This window comes from Sapajus apella, unplaced genomic scaffold (genome assembly GCF_009761245.1).
Source record: "Sapajus apella isolate SASKATOON/1434 unplaced genomic scaffold, GSC_monkey_1.0 scaffold46, whole genome shotgun sequence".
Lineage (NCBI taxonomy): Eukaryota > Metazoa > Chordata > Mammalia > Primates > Cebidae > Sapajus > Sapajus apella.
This window is the reverse complement of record NW_022436986.1, coordinates 9,277,757-9,297,675: the sequence shown is the minus strand read 5'-3', so window position 1 is coordinate 9,297,675 and position 19,919 is coordinate 9,277,757. Positions and strand designations below refer to the sequence as shown.

The 19,919-nt window shown below is 33.0% G+C and overlaps 1 long non-coding RNA gene and 1 pseudogene across 1 annotated transcript; one reads left to right on the top strand and one right to left on the bottom strand.

Annotated features, from left to right (window-relative positions):
- Window positions 1-1,624: 1,624 nt before the first annotated feature.
- Window positions 1,625-19,857, bottom strand: LOC116524905. Its single transcript, XR_004257518.1, has 4 exons — window positions 19,737-19,857; window positions 19,250-19,313; window positions 11,441-11,616; window positions 1,625-1,788 (listed from the first exon to the last, which is right to left on the bottom strand). It is a non-coding gene; the product is annotated as an uncharacterized LOC116524905 (long non-coding RNA).
- LOC116524904 lies at window positions 2,308-2,747 on the top strand (annotated as a pseudogene).
- Window positions 19,858-19,919: the final 62 nt, after the last annotated feature.

Genomic DNA, 19,919 nt, shown 5'->3' with positions numbered 1-19,919 from the left:
TACCTATAGTCAAAAATACTGTGCAAGGCACTTAAAACTTTGTTAAGAAAGACCTTATGTTAAGCATTTACCACGAAACAAAAGAAAGCAACAAAAAAGGGACAGAAAGAAATTTTTGGAGATGAATATGTCTACTCCTCTGATTACAATAACGGCTTCCGGATGCATTCATGCCAAACTCATTAAATAATATACGTTAAATATGTTCAGCTTCTTAGTGTCAATTTTACCTAAATAAAGTTGTTTATAAAAAATAGACATGTTGGCATATTTTGTTAGATTAAAGGAGAAAACTGGAGTAATAAGATGGAAAGAAAATAAAGTTGAAAGGTGAAAATAAGAAAGATGAGAATAAGATTGAAAAATAAGATAGGGCAGATTGTCATGGTGTAATTTTGATTCGAAGAATATTTTAAACTCAAAAGTGATCCCTTAAAGGAGAAATTTTAATGGCCTGATATTAAAAATTAATATAGATTTTAGTTTTCTTGACAAGAATTGTGTTGCCTGATGATGGTTTTGTGTTAACTCAAAAGAGCTACGTGTTCACAAAATTTATTTGCTAAACTACAAACTGTCAAAGGAAGATGTGATATACTGGGAAAAAACTAGAAAATTGGGACCAGAATTTTAGTGTTTATAGAATCTTTAGATAATCCAAGCAGAAATAAATCTTGTAAAGAGGAAATTCTAGGGAATGCTAGCTAATAGCACGTGAAAAAATTCAAATCTATATAGGAATCAACCCAAATGATGAAAGTAGAAAAACAGAAAATGAAAGAAGTGTTGAAATCAGGGAATAATGTCAGACACATGACTGCAAACTTTGAGCAAGCCTCAGTATGGTATGCGCTTTGACCCAGCTTTATAACAACAGAATCTACTAGTTCTGACAAAAACTGTGTGGTAAAGGAGAACAGAATTATTTCATACCTTCCATACTGAACTGAAGACAAGATCAGGGTAGAACCATAGGAAATTAAATGACTTTTAACAAAGACTGTCTTAATAATTTAGCAAAACTAATGGCATTGACAACCATGTGTAGATGCTTGTGAGTTAGGTCATAACTCACAGTGTAATAAGCTACCCTGGGCTAGCATCACTGACTCCATTTTGGCTGTAAACTCCAACCTGGCTTCCCTCTCCTTACCACAGCCCCTTTGCATGCATAACTGGGTCATGCTGCACTTAGAAGCATTGAAGCCTACTGTTTTTAACACTTGTAACCATTGTAACCGCACCCTGCTTGGCATACCTACCCCCTGCTATTGTAAAAAAAAAAAAAAAAAAAAAAAAAGTTCCCTTTGATCATTGTGTAGAAGGAGCCTGATTGCCCCCCTTCTTGATAATTGTATGGAAACCACCTGTTCCCACAGCCACTTCCTCTAACCTGCTTTTCTGCTTCTGTAAAATTCTGCTTCAGCTAGGTACTCCCCTCCCCTACCTAAATCAAGGTATAAAAGATAATCGGGCCCCTTCCTCGGGGAAGAGAGAACTTTGAACATTAACCGTCTCTCGGTCACTGGCTAATTAATAAAGGACTCTTGATTTGTAACTCAGAGCGTGGTACGTTCCTCCTAACTCGCTCAGTTACAACAACAGAAAGTTAGACACACATAACTATGGTGATTAGATGTTTTTAATTGATAATTTCTCCAGGTGTTTAATGTGTTCAATTGAAAATTGGAGCTGTCAAGCAACTTTCATGACAGGAAGATCACAAACTGAATGGGATGTTTCACTTTTCCAGTGTGGTGTAATGTCCAGTCCATCTTCATGGTAATCCTGGAACACAATCGAATCAGAGTCAAATGAGTTGCTAAATTTTCTCCCAGAGGCAATGTTAAGTAAAAGGTATGTACTAAATGCTGAAGGTTTGAAAATACATGGGCATCAATTATGGCATAAAGTTCTCTTCATTTTCTAAACAAATTAGAGTGTGTACCAAAACATGAGTGCAAATTCTGCAGCTGAAACTATGACTTCAGAACCTTAGGTTTCTGAGTGATTAAAATTAAAAAACTGATATCACCTACCTTTGTTATGGCATCAGTTGTCTCCCCTGAAATTCACATGTTGAAGTCTTAAACCACCACAGAATGTGATTGGGTAGACAAAGCCTTTAAATAAGTAACTAAGGTTAAATCAGGTCATTAGGATGAGCTCTAAATTAACATGACTGGACTTCTTACAAGAGATTAGGACACAGACACACACACACAGAGGAAAGACCATGTGAAGACAACAGGAAAACATAACCATCGATGAGCCAAGGAGAGAGGCTTAAGAAGAAATCCACCGCTAGGACCACACAGAATGGCTCCCGCAAAGAAGGGTGGTGAGAAGAAAAAGAGCCGTTCTCCCATCAACGAGGTGGTGACCCGAGAATACACCATCACCATTCACAAGCGCATCCATGGAGTTGGCTTCAAGAAGCATGCCTTTCGGGCACTCAAAGAGATTCGGAAATTTGCTATGAAGGAGATGGGAACTCCAGATGTGCGCATTGATACCAGGCTCAACGAAGCTGTCTGGGCCAAAGGAATAAGGAATGTCCCATACCGAATCCGTGTGCAGTTGTCTAGAAAACATAATGAGGATGAAGATTCACCAAATAAGCTCTCTACTTTGGTTACCTATGTACCTGTTACCACTTTCAAAAATCTGCAGACAGTCAATGTGGATGATAACTAATTGCTGATCATCAAATACATCAAATAAACTTAAAAAATTGAAAAAAAAAAGATATCAACCTTGCCAACATCTTGATTTTGGACTTTTAGCCTCCAGAACTGTGAGAAAATAGCTTATTATTTGAGCTATTTTGTCTGTGGTTTATGGTCATGGCAGTCCTAGCAAACCAATTTACCTGCAATGCATATGTTCTAAGAAAAAGTTACCAACTATATATAGGAAAAGTTAAAGAGAGTCCAATTGATATTTATTTGGGCTGGATTTAGAAAAATACACATTGTGAATTTTTTTTTTTTTTTTTTTTGAGACGTAATTTCACTCATGTTACCCAGGCTGGAGTGCAGTGGCGCTATCTCGGCTCACTGCAACCTCCGCCTCCTGGGTTCCAGCAATTCTCCTGCCTCAGCCTCCTGAGTAGCTGGGACTACAGGCGTGTGCCACCATCCCCAGCTAATTTTTGTATTTTTAATAGAGATGGGGTTTCACCATGATGACCAGGATGGTCTCGATCTCTTGACCTCGTGATCTACCCGCCGCGGCCTCCCAAAGTGCTGGGATTATAGGTGTGAGCCACCGCACCCGGCCCACATTGTGAATATATTAACATGTATGTTTGTATAAACAGGAAGGAATGAAATGAAATAGAAGTTTCAGAAGAGATTAGTGAAACTTCCTAAACATAAAAACCATATTTATTTCAGATCGATTTATTTAGTAAACCAAATTAGAAGCAATTAACTAAAACTCTAATTTGTTTACAAGTTAAAGAGAGCCCTTTATGAAATAAATAAATCCATAAAGTGTCAAACCTTCAACATTTTGTAGATGCCCTTTACTTTGTTTAAATAAGAAAAATTAAACTATAATCAAATGAACTTTAGTATTTTCTAACTTTGTAATATTATTTTGAATTTAGGAAAGATTGGATGTTACTAGAATGTATTCTAATAATTCTCATTTTTAAGTTTGTTTCACAAATGCCACCCACCTTAAATCCCCTTTTGAAATCCCATTCTCCTCTTTACTCTCATACTTAGTCCAATTAGCTCTCCATTTCTTTCCTTAAGTATCATCAAACCAAAGTCACTTACTCAAATGACTTTTATTGTAGGTATGGGACAGCAGATGAAAACAACATGAAAAAAATTAAAAACCTTTACATTACATAGTAAACATCATTGTTCTAAAATTTGATGTCCATTACACATAACGGTCAATTTCTCCCTCGGTTTTCTTATATCTCTTGTTTCTGGGGTAAACTTTCCCCTTAAAATAACTTTCTTCAGCAACCAATGCCAGCTATTCTCCCTCCCTTTCAAAAACAAAAAATCATATCTCTTATGTAGATGAATAATTTTTTTCTAATGTAAACTTCTGTATGTGCTACGAACAGGGGCCTCATCTTTCAGGTTCATCCATCCCTTACGCCATGAAGTTACTTTACCTAAGACAAAATAGCTCGTCCTAAGAGGAAGTTGTCTCTCTTTCTAAATCAACTGAATCAATCCACATGAAGATAAGAGATAAGCTTTTCCTTTTTGAAAAGGAGGGAGAATAGCGGGACTTTGTTGCTGAAGAAAGTTATTTTAAGTGGCAAGGTTACTCTAGAAATAAAAGATATAAGAAAACCAGGAAGAAATTTACCTTTATGTGTAATGGATATCAAATTTTAGAGCAATCCACATGAAATTTTAATTTTTCTTTCTTGTTTCTTTTTACAAACAGTGATGACAACAATCTGAAATTAAAAGGGAACTAATACAGATTAAAATATAGTGGCCCCCCTCACAAAAAAAAATCCTATACCAGAATATAAAATGCCTTAGAAGTAGTCAATTGCAGAAAACAATGATGGGATAACCGGCTTGTGCACACAAACAGGTGTACACACACATATACATAGGATGTCTATTAAAATTCTAATTTATTTAAATCCTGTCTTATTTTTCTGTTCAGAAAGAGCAGCAGGCATAGATCTTCCGTGTCAACGTGCTAGAGAAAAAAGCTGTCCCACAGCCTATTTCTTGACCATTGTGCCTAACCTCTGTGGCCAGCGACTGCTGCTTTTCCTGAATCTTATTTAAGCCACTCTGTTTACCCAATAATTTATCAGCTTGTATTTAAATTGTTCACAATTGTGTATCTATGTCTGATATACATTATGCTCCAGGAGGTCTGTTTTTAACTATTAAACAATAACTAATTTGCAAATATAACAGATGGAGAAATTCTATATCTACATCTGAGATATATATGAGTATATGTAGAGATAGAATATATTAGTTATATATCTGTATATTATACTATGAATTATCAATTATCTGTCTAAATCCATATAATTGGCACATGTAAATACATACATACATATGTATGTAATTACATATGAATATAATTATATATATGTATAATTTCCAGATCTGAGCTTTCCTGGGAATCAGCAGTTGAGATTAGTTTCTGTCTTTGCATTTTATCTGGTTACAAAAATATTTAGAGTGGAATAATGGAATAGATATTGATATCTTGGGGACAAAACAAAAAATGAAACTAGAAGGTTAGAAGATACATAGGCTCAGTATCTTTTAGAAAATTTTGCCTTTTAGAAAATGTCTTTATTTCAAGATATTTTCTAAAGGGCAAAATTTTCTAAAAGATAATTTCTAAAAGGTAAAATATTAATACCAATTATCAATTTAAATAGATAATTGTTACATATACAGAAATATGTATGTATGTATAATTATAATTATGTATATATATAATTTTCAGATGTGAGCTTCACTGAGAATCAGCAGTTGAGATTAATCTCCATCTTTCCATCTTATCTGGTTACAGAGGTATTTAGAGTAGAATAGTGGAATAGATATTAGTATTTCAGGGAAAAAATAAATGAAACTAGAAAGTTAGAAGGCACATAGGCACAGTTTAGCACCAGATGTTAGAAAGACATTTTCTAAAAGGCAAAATTAGTCATAGATAAAAATGAGCTACTCTGAGAGGAGGAGTGATGGTCAAGTAGAGATTCAAAGGAACACTCAAGAGAAGTACTTTAAAGGCGATTTATGTTAAAATTGTCTCAGGGAGTCTTATTTTACATGTATCATAAGTTTTTAAAAATGTATTATGTGGTTCTTAATCTTGATATCAATAATATCATACCCTTACTTTTTTTTCCTAATCAACAGAAATGCATTTTCAGAGTTTAAGAATTTTTTATACATTTAATATTTTTATCCTAATGCAAAACTGAACCATTTGCTGATCTGTTACTCACATATCCTTTCTGTACATACCCTGAACATCTTTCATTTTGCCTCCCGTAAAACTGCAAATGTGATGACTATGGCAGCTATTTTGTTTTGTATCCAATAACTGAGAAACTGTAAAAAATTAACCGGTATAATAACTTATTAACAACTATAAAATTGATTATTGAACATATTTAGCATGGGGAATAGATTTCTGTTTATATTTTTCCAAATAAGAAAACTCAGTCATTCTTTAGTTATTATCACCTGATACTTTTCACATTACCTTTATTCATATTTTTATTTACACAAGCAACTTTATTTTATCATGGTTTAGGGCTCAGATTAGGCTGAGAGAAGAATCATTTAAAAAAGAAAAGATGAGTCATTTAAAAAAGGAAAACTATAAAAAGTATCATAAACCATATACAATGCTTAAAATGGAACTATGCTCTCTTAAAAATTATTGGGTATCTTCAGAGACCATATCCAGTATGTCTGAAACACCAGAATTCTTTCATCTGGTATACTTACTAATGAGGCATGGTCTAATGATTAAAAAAATAGAATTGAAGAAACATTATACAAAAATATATAATCAATATTGTGAAAATGGCCATACTGTGCAAAATAATTTATAGATTCAATGCTATCCCCATCAAGCTACCATTGACCTTCTTAACAGAAGTGGAAAAAACCGACTTAAACCTTATATGGAACTAAAATAGAGTCTGCATAGCCAAGGCAATCCTAAGCAAAAAACAAAGCTGGAGACATCATGCTACCTGACTTCAAAATATACTACAAGGCTACAGTAATCAAAACAGCATAATACTGGTACCAAAACAGAGATACAGACCAATGGAACAGAACAGAGGCCTCAGAGGCAATGCCACACATCTACAACCATCTGATCTTTGACAAACCTGACAAAAACAAGCAATGGGAAAGGATTACCTGTTTAATAAATGGTGTTGGGAAAACTGGCTAGCCATGTGTAGAAAGCTGAAACTGGACCCCTTCCTTACACCTTATACAAAAATTAACTCCAGATGGATTAAATATTTAAACATAAGACCTAACACTCTAAAAACCCTAGAAAAAAACCTAGGCAGTATCATTCAGGACATAGGCATAGGCAAGGACTTCATGACCAAAGCACCAAAAGCAATGGCAACAAAAGCCAAAATAGACAAACGGGATCTAATTAAACTTAGGAGCTTCTGCACAGAAAGGAAACAATCATTAGAGTGTACTGACAACCAACAGAATGGGAAAAATTTTTTCCAATCTACTCCTGTGGCAAAGGACTAATATCCAGACTCTACAGAGAACTTAAACAAACTTACAAGAAAAAAAAAAAAAAAAAAAAAAAAAAATAAAAAAGTGGGAAAAGGAAATAAAAAGACACTTTTCAAAAGAAAAAATTTATGCAGCCAACAAACATATGAAAAAATGCTTATCATCACTGATTGTTAGAGAAATACAAATCAAAACCACAGTAAGATACCATCTCACACCAGTTAGAATTTTTTAAGATCATTAAAAAATCAGGAGACAATAGATGATGGAGATGATGTGGAGAAAAAGGAACACTTTTACACTGTTGGTGGGAGTGTAACCATTGTGGAAGACTGTGTGGTGATTCCTCAAGGATCTAGAAACAGGAATATCATTTGACTCAGCAATCCCATTACTGGGTGTATACCCAAAGGATTATAAATTGTTCTATTATAAAGGCACATGCACACGTATGTTCCTTGTGGCACTGTTTACAATAGCAAAGACCTGGAACCAACCCAAATGCCCATCAGTGATAGACTGGATAAAGGAAATGTGGCACATATACACCATGGAATACTATGTAGCCATAAAAAAGGTTCAGTTCACAACCACTGCACGGATATGGAAGAATCTGGAAACCATTCGCAGCAATCTGACACAAGAACAGAAAATCAAATACTGTATGTTCTCATTCATAAGTGGGTGTTGAACAATGAGAACATATGGACAGAGATAGGGGAATATCACACAGTGGGGCCTGTTGGGGGGTTAGGACGCTGGTGGAGGGATAGCAGGGGGAGAAGGGATTGAGGAGGGATAACATTTGGAGAAATACCTAATGTAGGTGACAGGGGGATGGATGCAGCAAACCACCATGGCATGTGTATACCTATGTAACAATCCTGCGTGATCTGCACGTGTACCTCAGAACTTAAAATATAATAAAAAAAAAACTAAATGACGGAAAGAAGACAAAGCTCGTATATATTTGCTGCATTACTAGTAATCTTTTTAGAAATTATTTATCTTTAAGCATTACTGTCAGGGCACAGAGGCTCAAGCCTATAATCCCAACACTTTGGGAGGCCGAGATAGGTGAATCACTTGAGGCCAGAGGCTTGAGACCAGCCTTGCCAAAATGGTGAAACCCTGTCTCTACTAAAAACCAAACAAAGCAAAACAAACAAAGTTAGCTGGATGTGGTGGTGCACACCTATAACCCCAGCTATGAGAGAGGGTGTGGCAGGAGAATCACTTGGACCCAGAGGTGGAGATTGCAGTGAGTCTGAGACTGCACCCACTGCACTCCAGTCAGGACAACAGAGGGAGATTGTCTACAAACAAACAAACTGACATCAACAAAAAACACACTACCTTCCCCCTTTCACTTTTAAGGAGAATGATCTCAGTATTAGCAAATTATTTCTTCGTGATTTGACAAAGATATACGTTCCAAGGAGAAGTGGAATAATGTGGTTTTCAAACTTCCTTTCATATTTTTCCTGGACTCTCATTTTTTAAAAAGGCCAAATTTTGTATTAAAATAAGGCAAATAGCTATAAAACTTGCAGAGAAGTTTGTGATGTTTATGAAACTTAGATGAATATCTTTTTCGCTAGAGGCAAACTTTTCTGTTTACTTCATAAATAAAATTTAGAAAACATTACTGTATAAACCCACAGAGCAGTGATTTTGGATTTCGTCATCTCTTGCGAAATTGAGCCCTTTTGAAATTGTATTAATGGTGTCTTATCCTCTTAGCCATCCCTCCCTGCCCCATTTTTCAAAATCGGTTAGCTACACTTGCACCCCTTTTTTGTCACTCATGTAGTTTCATCAGGTTTCAAGTACCATTACGGAATGACTGTCACCTTTTCTATAGAAATAGCTTAAATTCCTCAGCCTGAAATACCAAAATTCAGTAAGTTACTTAGCCATCAAAGGTATGTGATGATGTTACATGTGAAACATTTTTTATGAAATATAACTATTTCATGTCCCATAATACCTGAAAAGCCTACATTTTAAAGTTATATTAAAAGTTAAGCAAACCAAAGAAAAAAATCCTCAACTTATAAATTCACAAAAGAAAAGAATGCAGAACAATGCATATGGTCTTCTTGGTGAAAAATAATGAATAAAATAATAAAAAACCCTGACATTTATTTGTATGTGTGTATATGCATGTAGGGACTGTTTGAGTGTTAACCGTCACTCTATACATATATGTCCAAGGAAATCCTTATGTTGGAGGGCTTAGAGAACGTTAGTAATCATTAGCAGATAGTCTCTATCCAGTCATTACTTTTTCTAATGTTTTCTAGAATCAATATTCTTAGGTGTACACTGGTATTCTTCCATTCTTCTTTGACTGTAATATTTTATATTCTGCTTCTCGGTCACTTTTTATTATTATATAATGATTGATCAGCGTTTCTAATGTATATTTTAATTCCTATATTTGTTCAATACAGCACATTCCTGCAAATACAACTCATGTAAATTACTAAGCTATGTGCAATGCTTACTGAGCAGACACAAAGGGTATAGAGAGTGGGAACAGTAGTAGCAGAAGAGGTTTCTTGGAGGCTGATGGTGAGCAATTACAAGTAGAACAACTGACTTCTGAAGAAATTCTGTATTAGGATTATTACATAGATAATATACTTTTATGTAATTTTAACATAACTATACATTTTTGCAAATTAAGATACATAGGATATGAAGAAACTGAGCCTGTGGTATTAAAGAAAAATTCCCCAAATCTACAAACAATTACACTATATAACCATCTTCTAAATATTGGTATCATACAAGGTTCATTCAGACTCAAATTCTGCTTTTGCACTATCTGTGCAAATTTATTGTTGCTTAACCTTTCTAAGCTTCACTTAAATGGAGATATATTAGAATTGTGAGGATTACGTGATAATACTAGGAAAGTGTTTAGCAAATGATAGTAAATAACTATTGGTTATTTTTGCTGCTGCTGTTAAAGATTTTGTAGATTAAGCATTTGAGAGATAACTTGAATATGATTATAACTGTGCAGTAAGTTGCATTTTGCTGCTTTTAAAAGCATTTTCTTGATTATAAAGGTTTGGTATGAGACTTCTCACTTGGTACACAATTCATTTCGTACATGACTTACAACTTTTGTGCCCCTTTTCACTAATTCTTATTATTTTAAGATTAATGGTATTGATTTCTCAGGAAAATAAGTTAGAATAAGTAGACATCAATTAGTGATATTTATTTTAAATATATCTTTAACCATTTTTGTATATTTTGCTTTATTTTATTATTGATGTATTTAATATGGAATTAGAAACACAGATATAAAAATAGATCTCTTAAATTCTTATTAAATATTCAATTAATACAAGTACATAGTTTTCTTTTAACTGATGTGTTTATTCACAGTTTCAAAATTTGTAATAATGATGTTTTTCTTGTGTAATTAGACTTTTAATGGTTAATAACATGTTCAAAATTGAATGTATCTTAAAAATATTTCAGCACCAACCGTAGTCCCTTGGTAATTTAGTACATAGGGTATGGTATAATAATATGAGATACAGGAATATTAAAATGTAGAATAATTAGTGCCAAAAATTTATATTTTTTTCCTCTGTGTGATATAAGTCCCAGTGAAAACTACAAAGTTTAACTAGAAGTTTAGTGAATAAAAAGAACGTATCCATTTATTTTCTTTTTGGTAATATTATATTTCAAGAGTGGCTAAAAATAGAAGTTTTCTTCTTTTATTTGTGCGAGATAAATTCCAAGATTTTGTAATAAAATCTAAAATCACTAATATCTCTGCTACTTCCAGTTTCTCAGTATATACCTGAAAATATTTAAGCGAGAAATAATGTGAATATTTTCTACTCTAAAAGTTATGCAAGTGAGTTACAACTATAGTACAAAGTCTGTCAAATTATTTCAAAGCTAATATGTGTGCTATGTTAAATTCATTTTGCAGTGCCAATATTGTCACATTTTTTAATCTATAAAATTGAACTGATGATTATTTAAAGACCTTTAAACCTTTGGAAAAATTAATGCACGGTCTACAAATATTGGAAGGTTGGAAGGACAAAGTTTTAGTGAAATTTAAATGCCCAGCAAACAAGAATCACATAAGAGCTGTGATAAGCTCACATATACCATTTTCCTGTGAATCATTACTAAAATTAAAATTCAGTACATACCATAGACCTTGAATAACAAAACCTTGAAGAGTCTTCATAGCCAAGGTTCTGTTGTGCTTCCAGTATGTTCCTTCATATATTTACTTTCTCTGTGTATCATTCTTCCTTTGGTTTCCCAAGCTCGTGGTCTTAATCATCTCTATACTGTTTAGTATCTTCTTTTCTTACAACATTCTCTACGTAATAGAGCAGTATGAAGATATGATTAATGTTTATGGCTGGGGCTAAACTCATAGCCAGTGGTAATAGAAGAAAAATGTACACTTCTACACTTTAAACAATACACTTATATGTCTAAAATTAGAACTTGATGTTTCTGGAGTATTAACTGTTAGTTCACTGTTCTTAAGCAATGTATCTACTTCCTACTCTTCTCTAATAGCAGTGTCCATTTAATATAAACATCATTTTCATTTAGAGAAAAAGAAAATAAAATTGCTGATTTTAGGACTTGGGAATTCAAGGCATTTAAGACAAAATCCATTGTATTTCAATAATTAATGTACATTATAAATAATTACATATGTAATGAAAGTCATTGGGTCTACAACATAGACCAAAACCATAAAATACATATTTGTAAATCAAGGGCTTTGTCACAGGATATCTAAGACTGCTAAATAATTAATAGATATCTGCAAAAAGGCATGAAAATTCTAAAGAAAGAACAATAAATAGCACACTTGATTGCACACACATACACATATAAACACACATATTTTTTAATTTTGTTTTTAAAGTGCATATTGACAAATTATAATTGTATATATTTATGGGGTACAAATAGATATTATGATATACGTATATAACATAACATTATTTTACCAGGCTAATTAAAATACCTATCACCTCTAATACATCATTTTTTATGCTAAAAACATTTGAAATTACTCTTTTAGCAATTAGAAATATATAATACACAGTTGTTAACTATATTACTCTGCTGTACAATAGATCTCACAAAACTTGTTCCTCCTGTCCAGCTGAAACCTTGTACCAATTCTTCATTCTCCCCACTCCCCATCTTCTTTTAACAACCATTCTGCCTTCTGCTTCAATTAGTGCAATTGTTTTAGAGTCCACATACAAGTGAAATCATGCAGTATTTGTCTTTCTATATCTGGTTTACTTCCCTTAACCTAATGTCTTCTAGTCTTATCTATGTTGTTGAAAATGATAGAATTTCCTTCTTTTTAAAGGCTGAATAGTGTTCTGTTACATGTGTGTATATGTATATATATATATATATATATATATGTATATGCCACATTTTCTTTATCCGTTCATCCATTGATAGGCATTTATGTTCCTTCCATAATGTGGCTATTGTGAATAATGCTGAAATGAACATGGAAGTACAGTTATCTCTGGCATACTGGTCTCTTATATATGTGTATGTGTGTTTGTGTGTGTGTGTAATTAATTTATAATGAATGTATAATACAGCAAGGAATCACAAACATGTCTAACAGCAAGGCAATCTTGAGCAAAAAAAAAAAAAAAAAAAAGCTAGAGGCATCACACTACCTACTACCTAATTTTAAGTTCTATTACAAGGTATAGGAATTAAAGCAGTATGTTACTAGCACAAAGATAGACACATCAGCTAATATAACAGAATAGAGAGCCCAGAATTTAACCCAGGTATTTGTGGCCAATTGATTTTTGATAAAGGTGCCAAGAACACACAATGAGAAAAAGGTAATTTTGAATACTATGTGCTAGGAAAACTAGATATCCACATGAAGAAGAATGAAATTGGACCCTTATCTCACACCATGTTCAATACAAAATCAATTCAAAATGAATTAAAGACGTAAGTGTAAGAGCACAACCTGTAAAACCATTAGAAGAAAACAAAGGGAAAACTACGTGACATTGGTCTGGCCTGTGATGTTTTGGATTTGACTCCAAAATCTCAGGCAAGCAAAGCAAAAATAGCTAAATATTATTATGTCAACCTAAAAAGCTATGCACAAGAGAGGAAACAGCAGAGTGAAGAAAAACCTATGGATTTGGAAAAATATTTCCAAGCACTATATCGGATAAAGGGTTACTATCCAAAATAAATAAGGATCTTGAACAATACAATGCAAGGAAAATATATAACCTAACTGAAAAAGGGCAAATTACTTAAATAGATATTACTCTAAAGAAGATATACAAATGGCAACAGCTAAATGAAAAAAATTCATTATCGTTAATCATTGGAATTTTAATGCAAATTAAAACTATAATGAGACATCACCTCGTTGTTATGGCTATTATTAAAAAAAGAAAAGTTAAGTGTTGGCAAAGATGTAGAGAAAAGGGAATACCTGTGAACTGTTGATGGGAACATAAATTAGTACAGCTATTATTGAAAACTGTATGGAGTTTTTTCAAGAACCTAAAAATGGTTACCATATGATTGAACTTATAAATCTTTAATAAAATTAAAGTGAACTTTTCACATAAGACATGTTGCATTTTTTGTACTGTGTAACCTGATAGATAGTCAAATCATGTGAGCTTCAAAATGTGTGCACTCTAATTGTTGGAGCAGGTTCAATATATGTCTTGTATAAATATTTGTTAACTGTCATTTGAATAGAACTTTTCCTTTTTTCCTTTATTCTTCTTCTCTACATATCAGTTACTAGAAAGAAATACATTATCCTTTACAAAAGATATAGTTTAATATGGTCTAAACATTTCGTCATCTTTTGGGTTTTTATTCTGTTCATGTAAATAGCAGCTGGAACAATTAGACACTCACTTGTTTACAATCTCTGACTTTCAGGAGAACTGTTCATTTTATCATTAGGATCTTTATAACAAATACTTTTATTTTAATTGAACTGTACTGTATGTGACAATAGTATGGCTATTCCATTCTTTAGATTTTGATGGTTATATGTTTTATATCCTGTAGCCTCAACTTTCCTATGTAATCATAATTTCAGATTTGTGTCTTATTTAATAAAAGTAAAGGAAGTTTTGTTTTTGTTCATTCTGAAAACTGCTGACTTTAAATTTTAAAATTCCATTTAAATTCAATATTAATAATCAATATTGTTAGATATGTGAATCTACTCATTCAAGCCTACTTTATACTTTCCCCTTTATTTATTCTTCATTAAAATATTTAAAATATATGTATGCATGAAACATAAAGGAACCTCATAGTGTTATTTTGTCAACACCCACATACCTTTTTATAATCATCATCTCCTTCTACTGTCTGGATGCAAACTCTGTCAGGGCATATACAACTTTTACTCCCCAAGTTGAGCCTTTAGATATAGTCTTACAGAATTTACATCTTTAAAATATTAAATTATCTAATACATACATGTGGTATATTTATTTACTTATTTAGGTCTTTAATTAAGTAATATTTTGTGGTTTTTATTGTAGAAATTTTATATACTATTATGTTCATTGCTATGTATTTGATATTTTTGATACCACTTAAAATGATATAGATTATTTTATCTTCTATTTTTGCCATATATGGCATGTATACACACACACACTCACACACACACACATTGACCTTATATTCAATGATTTAAATTAATTTACATTTTATTAAGAACCAAGTTAATAAATAATCTGTAGATTATTTATGGTGTTATTTATGCATACTTAAGCTTATATTTCTTCTTTTCTAATTCTGTGCCTTTTATTTCCCCATTTTCTTTACATACTCTGAATAAGATCTCCAGTCAGTACACTGTGGAATTCTAGTGATATAGAGCTAAGGACATGTTGACATCACTTGAATAGAGACCAATAGACAAAGAGTAACAAATGTTGGTGAGGAAGTGGAGAAAAGGCAACCCTGTGCACTTGTAATTTAGTACAGCCACTGTGAAGAACAATTTGAAGGTTTCTCAAAAAACTAAAGATTGAGCTACCATATCAACCAAAAATCCCACTGTTGAGGTATATACCCACCAAAAGAAAGTCAGTACATCAAAAAGATACCCACACTCCCATTTTTATTACAGTACTGTTCACAATAGTCAAGATTTGGAAGGAACCTAAGTGTCTGTCAACAGTTAAATGGGTAAAGAAAATGTGGTACTTATACATAATGAAATACTATTTAGCCATAAAAGGAATGAGAGATCCTATCATTTGTAACAACATGGATGGAACTAGAAATTATTATGTGAAGTGAAATAAGCAAAGCAAATTCAGGAGCACATTGAAAGGATTATACACAAATGATGAGGTGGGATTTGTTCCTGGGATACAAGTATGGTTAAGTACACAACAATCATTAAATGTGATATACCACAATAACAGAATAAGGGATATAAATCATATGATCATCTCAACAGATGTAGAAAAAAGCATAAGGCTTTTGACAAAATTCATCAACCTCTTATGGAAAAAACTCAACAAACTAGATATAGATGGAATTTACCTTAATATTATGAAGGCCATTTATGAATAGCTCACAGTTAAGATCATACTCAACTGAAAGATTATCTTCTAAAATCAACAGCAAAGCAAGAATGCCGTATCTCACCCTACTCACCCATTCAATGTTGGACCAAAAGTCCAATCCAGAACAATTAGGCCAGCTAAATAAATAAAGCCATCCAATTTAGAAAGTAATAAGTAAAATCATCTGTTTGCTGATGGCTTTATCTTATATCTTAAAAACAACATAAAGAGTCAATAACAAAAAAAAAAACCTGACAGGACTAGTATATAAATTCAGTAAATTTGCAGGACAGAAAATCAGCATGTAATAATCAGTTGCATTCTCAAACATTACCAACTAATTTTAAAAATTAAGAAATTAATAAATCTCACAAAATTAAGAAATATCCAAATATTATAAACTATCTAATTTAAAAAAATAAGAATTTCATAAATCTCATTTACAACAGCATCAACAAGAATAAAATACTTCGATGTAAATTTAACCAAGGATGTATTTATGTTGTACACTGAAATAGATAAAACATTGATGAAAAAATTATTGAAGATACAAATAAATGAAAAAACATTCTGTATTCATGGATGAAAGAAGTGATATTATTGAAATATTCATATTACCCAAATTAATCTACAGATTTAACACAGTCCCTATCAAAAACTTTGGGTATTTTTTACAGAAATGAAATACAACTCTAAAATTGATATGAAATCACAAAGTACCCTAAATACCTAAAGCAAGCCTCAGAAATAACTATTATGAAGTGAAATAAGCCAGGCCCAGAAAGACAAGCATTGCATGTTCTCTCTTATTTGTTGTGTCTAAAAATTAAAACAAACTCATGGAGGTAGAGAGTAGAAGTTTGGAAAGGGTAGTGAGTAATTGGAGGAGAGGTAAGGATAGTTAATGTGCAAAAGTTAGAGAAAATGAATAAGACCTACTCTTTGATAGCACAACCATAGAATGACCATAGTCAATAACTTAATTGTGTATCTAAAAATAACTGTAAGAGTATATTTGAATTGTTTTTAACACAAAGGATAAATGCTTGAAGTGATGGTTACCCCATTCTCCACGATGTGATTATTAACACTTAGTCTTTGATAGTAACACTCCTGTAATCCAAGCACTTAGCTAGGCTCAGGTGGATGAATTGCTTGAGCCCAGGAGCTGGAGACCAGCCTGGGCAAAAACCTATGGCAAAACCCCATCTCTACAAAATACAAAAAATGGCTGGATGTGATGAACAGCTCTTGTAGTCCCAGCTACTAGGGAAGCTGAATGGGAGAATCACCTGAGCCTGGGGAGGTTGAGGCTACAGCGAGCCATGATCACACCAATGCATCTGAGCCTGGGCAACAGAGAGAGACACTGTGTCAAAAAACAAACCAATCTTTTAAAAATATCTGGAAATGTAAAATGTAAGTTGAGAATGAGTATTTTGAAGGCTTCGACTCTGATGTTCTAGGAGAATTGCATTCTAGGGAGAAGAAACAAGTGTAAAAGCTTAATATTTTAAGGTTATATGTGGTAAAACATATATGAGGGCAGAGAAGTAGTCAGCAGACAGACCACTAAGGATTTATAAGCCAGAGCACATGAGGGCAGAGAAATAGTCAGCAGACAGATCATTAAAGGATTTATAAGCCAGAGCAAAAGAAAAGCTAATGCTAAGTGTGGTATCCATACACTAGAAAGCTTTGGCCAAGGGAGATACATGATGATTTCTGTATGGAGAATGGGATATGGTGCTGTGGAGAGAAATGAAGAAGGGGCTTCTCCTGCACTGAGAGGGCTTTGGAGTTTTCAAGAGAGAGCTATTGGTTGACTAAATTTCTAGTGGGCAGAAGTGGTAGAAATATAATGAATTATACCAATTCAAGTATTTTTTAGGTAGACAGGATGGGACTTACTACTGGTAGGAAGGGTGAAAAAAGAGTAATTAGGGATGACTCCCTGATTGTGGATTAAGCTACAGACTGGATACCAGTGTCATTTAATGGGCTGGGGATAACTCGGGGAGAAAGAGGCATTGGTGGAAGGATGTCAACAGTTCTTTTTGGGACTTGTTAATTTTGAGATACCTGGACGATAGTCAACTAGATGCCTTAATTAAGTATTTGGGTATGGGAATATGGAGCTGAGTAAATAAGTAAATACCAGGTTTAAATATAAGATTCGACAGCATAAGAATGGTATGTAAAGCCATGTTTTAAATTTTTATTTTTTATTGGGATAACTGAGAAAACAATACAGATAACAAACATGTACTGGATGAAAGGGCACTGCTATTAGATTTAACTACATGTGATGCTACGCCTACTTAAGTGGGATAGTAAAGGTAGAAGCTCAATTTTTCTGTCATTGTACATTAAATTTCAATCTAAAACCTGATTTTTGAATCCTATTGGTTAAAATAATGTTAAGGGCCTTTTTATAGAGGAAAAAGAGGATTTGAAATGATTTCCTAAATCCTCAGAGAAATGCCAACATTTCCAGAAAAGTTTAACAATCTGAACATGTAATTTCACTATCAGCAGAGGAACGTGATGAGCAGGTTCCTAGAGGGAATGGGAGGAGAACAAAGGGCCAGAATTTGACTCGCTGTGCCATTATTGCTCATGCAGTCTAACCAGGTGAGATCTCCTGGCAGATCATGGTTATAATAACCAATGACTTTTAGTAGCTGATGCAGGAGGGACAGGACGCAATGCTTAATGTTTAAGCAAAACAATTATTCCTTACTGTTCCTTGGAAGCTAGATTTTGAGAACATACAGAATAGGAGACCCTTCCTTTAATGTCCAGGAGAAGATTCATGTTGCGTCCAAAGTTTATGTCAGGAAGAATAAAGGGGAGAGCAAATCATTTAGCAATTTTGCAACAACATTGAGTTTATTTCAGAAAATGGTAAATCAGAAATAAATGAATTGCCACTAATTGGGAAGTTCAAGGATATTGCATTTTGCTTAATACTGCTTTTTATTTTTCCTCAAATCAATAGGACTTAAGGGGTCACAAAAGAGTTTAATATAGTTTTAAAGATATAAAGTTAATTGTTTTCACATCTAAATAAATATTATGTATATATCCTTTGTTACACTCTGTTAAATTCTGATTTATTTAGTTTTGTGATGTATTTAGCTGTTTATCAAGTAGCTCTTTCATATGCCTCATTTAAATTTGTTCTTGTTGGTCATTTAGACAATTTTGATTTTTGTCCTTCTTTAAATCAAAATAAATTGGTTACTTTCTATTTTAAAACTTTGGATGATTAATTGGTAATAATATCATATATTATAGGCTAGTATCCTCTCCCTCATGAGAGACTTCCCTAACCTTTTCAAGGGCATTTTCTAAAGCTTCATTTACTTGGTTGTCTCTCCATGTTCTTCAAATATTTCTTAAAATGAGAGAGTCCAAACTTGTTAAAATTCTAAAAGAAACATAATCATAAAATTACAGAAATAATCTAAGAACAGTGTCAATTTAAACCTCTACATCGGTTCAATAATTTGTATTTCAAATTTATTTATTTTAATTTACCGTGAACAATAGGATGTTATGAAGTATGTATACATTGTGGAATGCTGAAATCTTGCTAGTTGACATAAGCGTCATCTCACATGGTTATCATTTATGCAATGAGAAGACAATGTTCATTCTCTTTGCATTTTTCAGCAATACAATACATTGTCATTAACTATAGTCACCATGCTGTACAATAAATCTTTTGAACTTATTCCTTCTATCTAACCATAATTTGTTTCAATTATTGTTACATCTACTATGCGCCTACAAAAATTAAAAAGAAAAACATTCATTCAATCTGGCTTGAAATAAAATCAAACTAACTTACCAAGAGTGCTTCTTTTGGCTTGGAAGGGGGACATCCAACAACCATAAACATGGTTGTGATTGTTTAAACTTCAGAAAGAAAGATGTCGGCTTCTAAGGAAGTAATTTTTTCTTTTACTTCTTTTTTTTTTTCCCCCCAGAGGGATGCTGTATTTACTTGAAAGTAGACTTTCTTAAAGGTGTT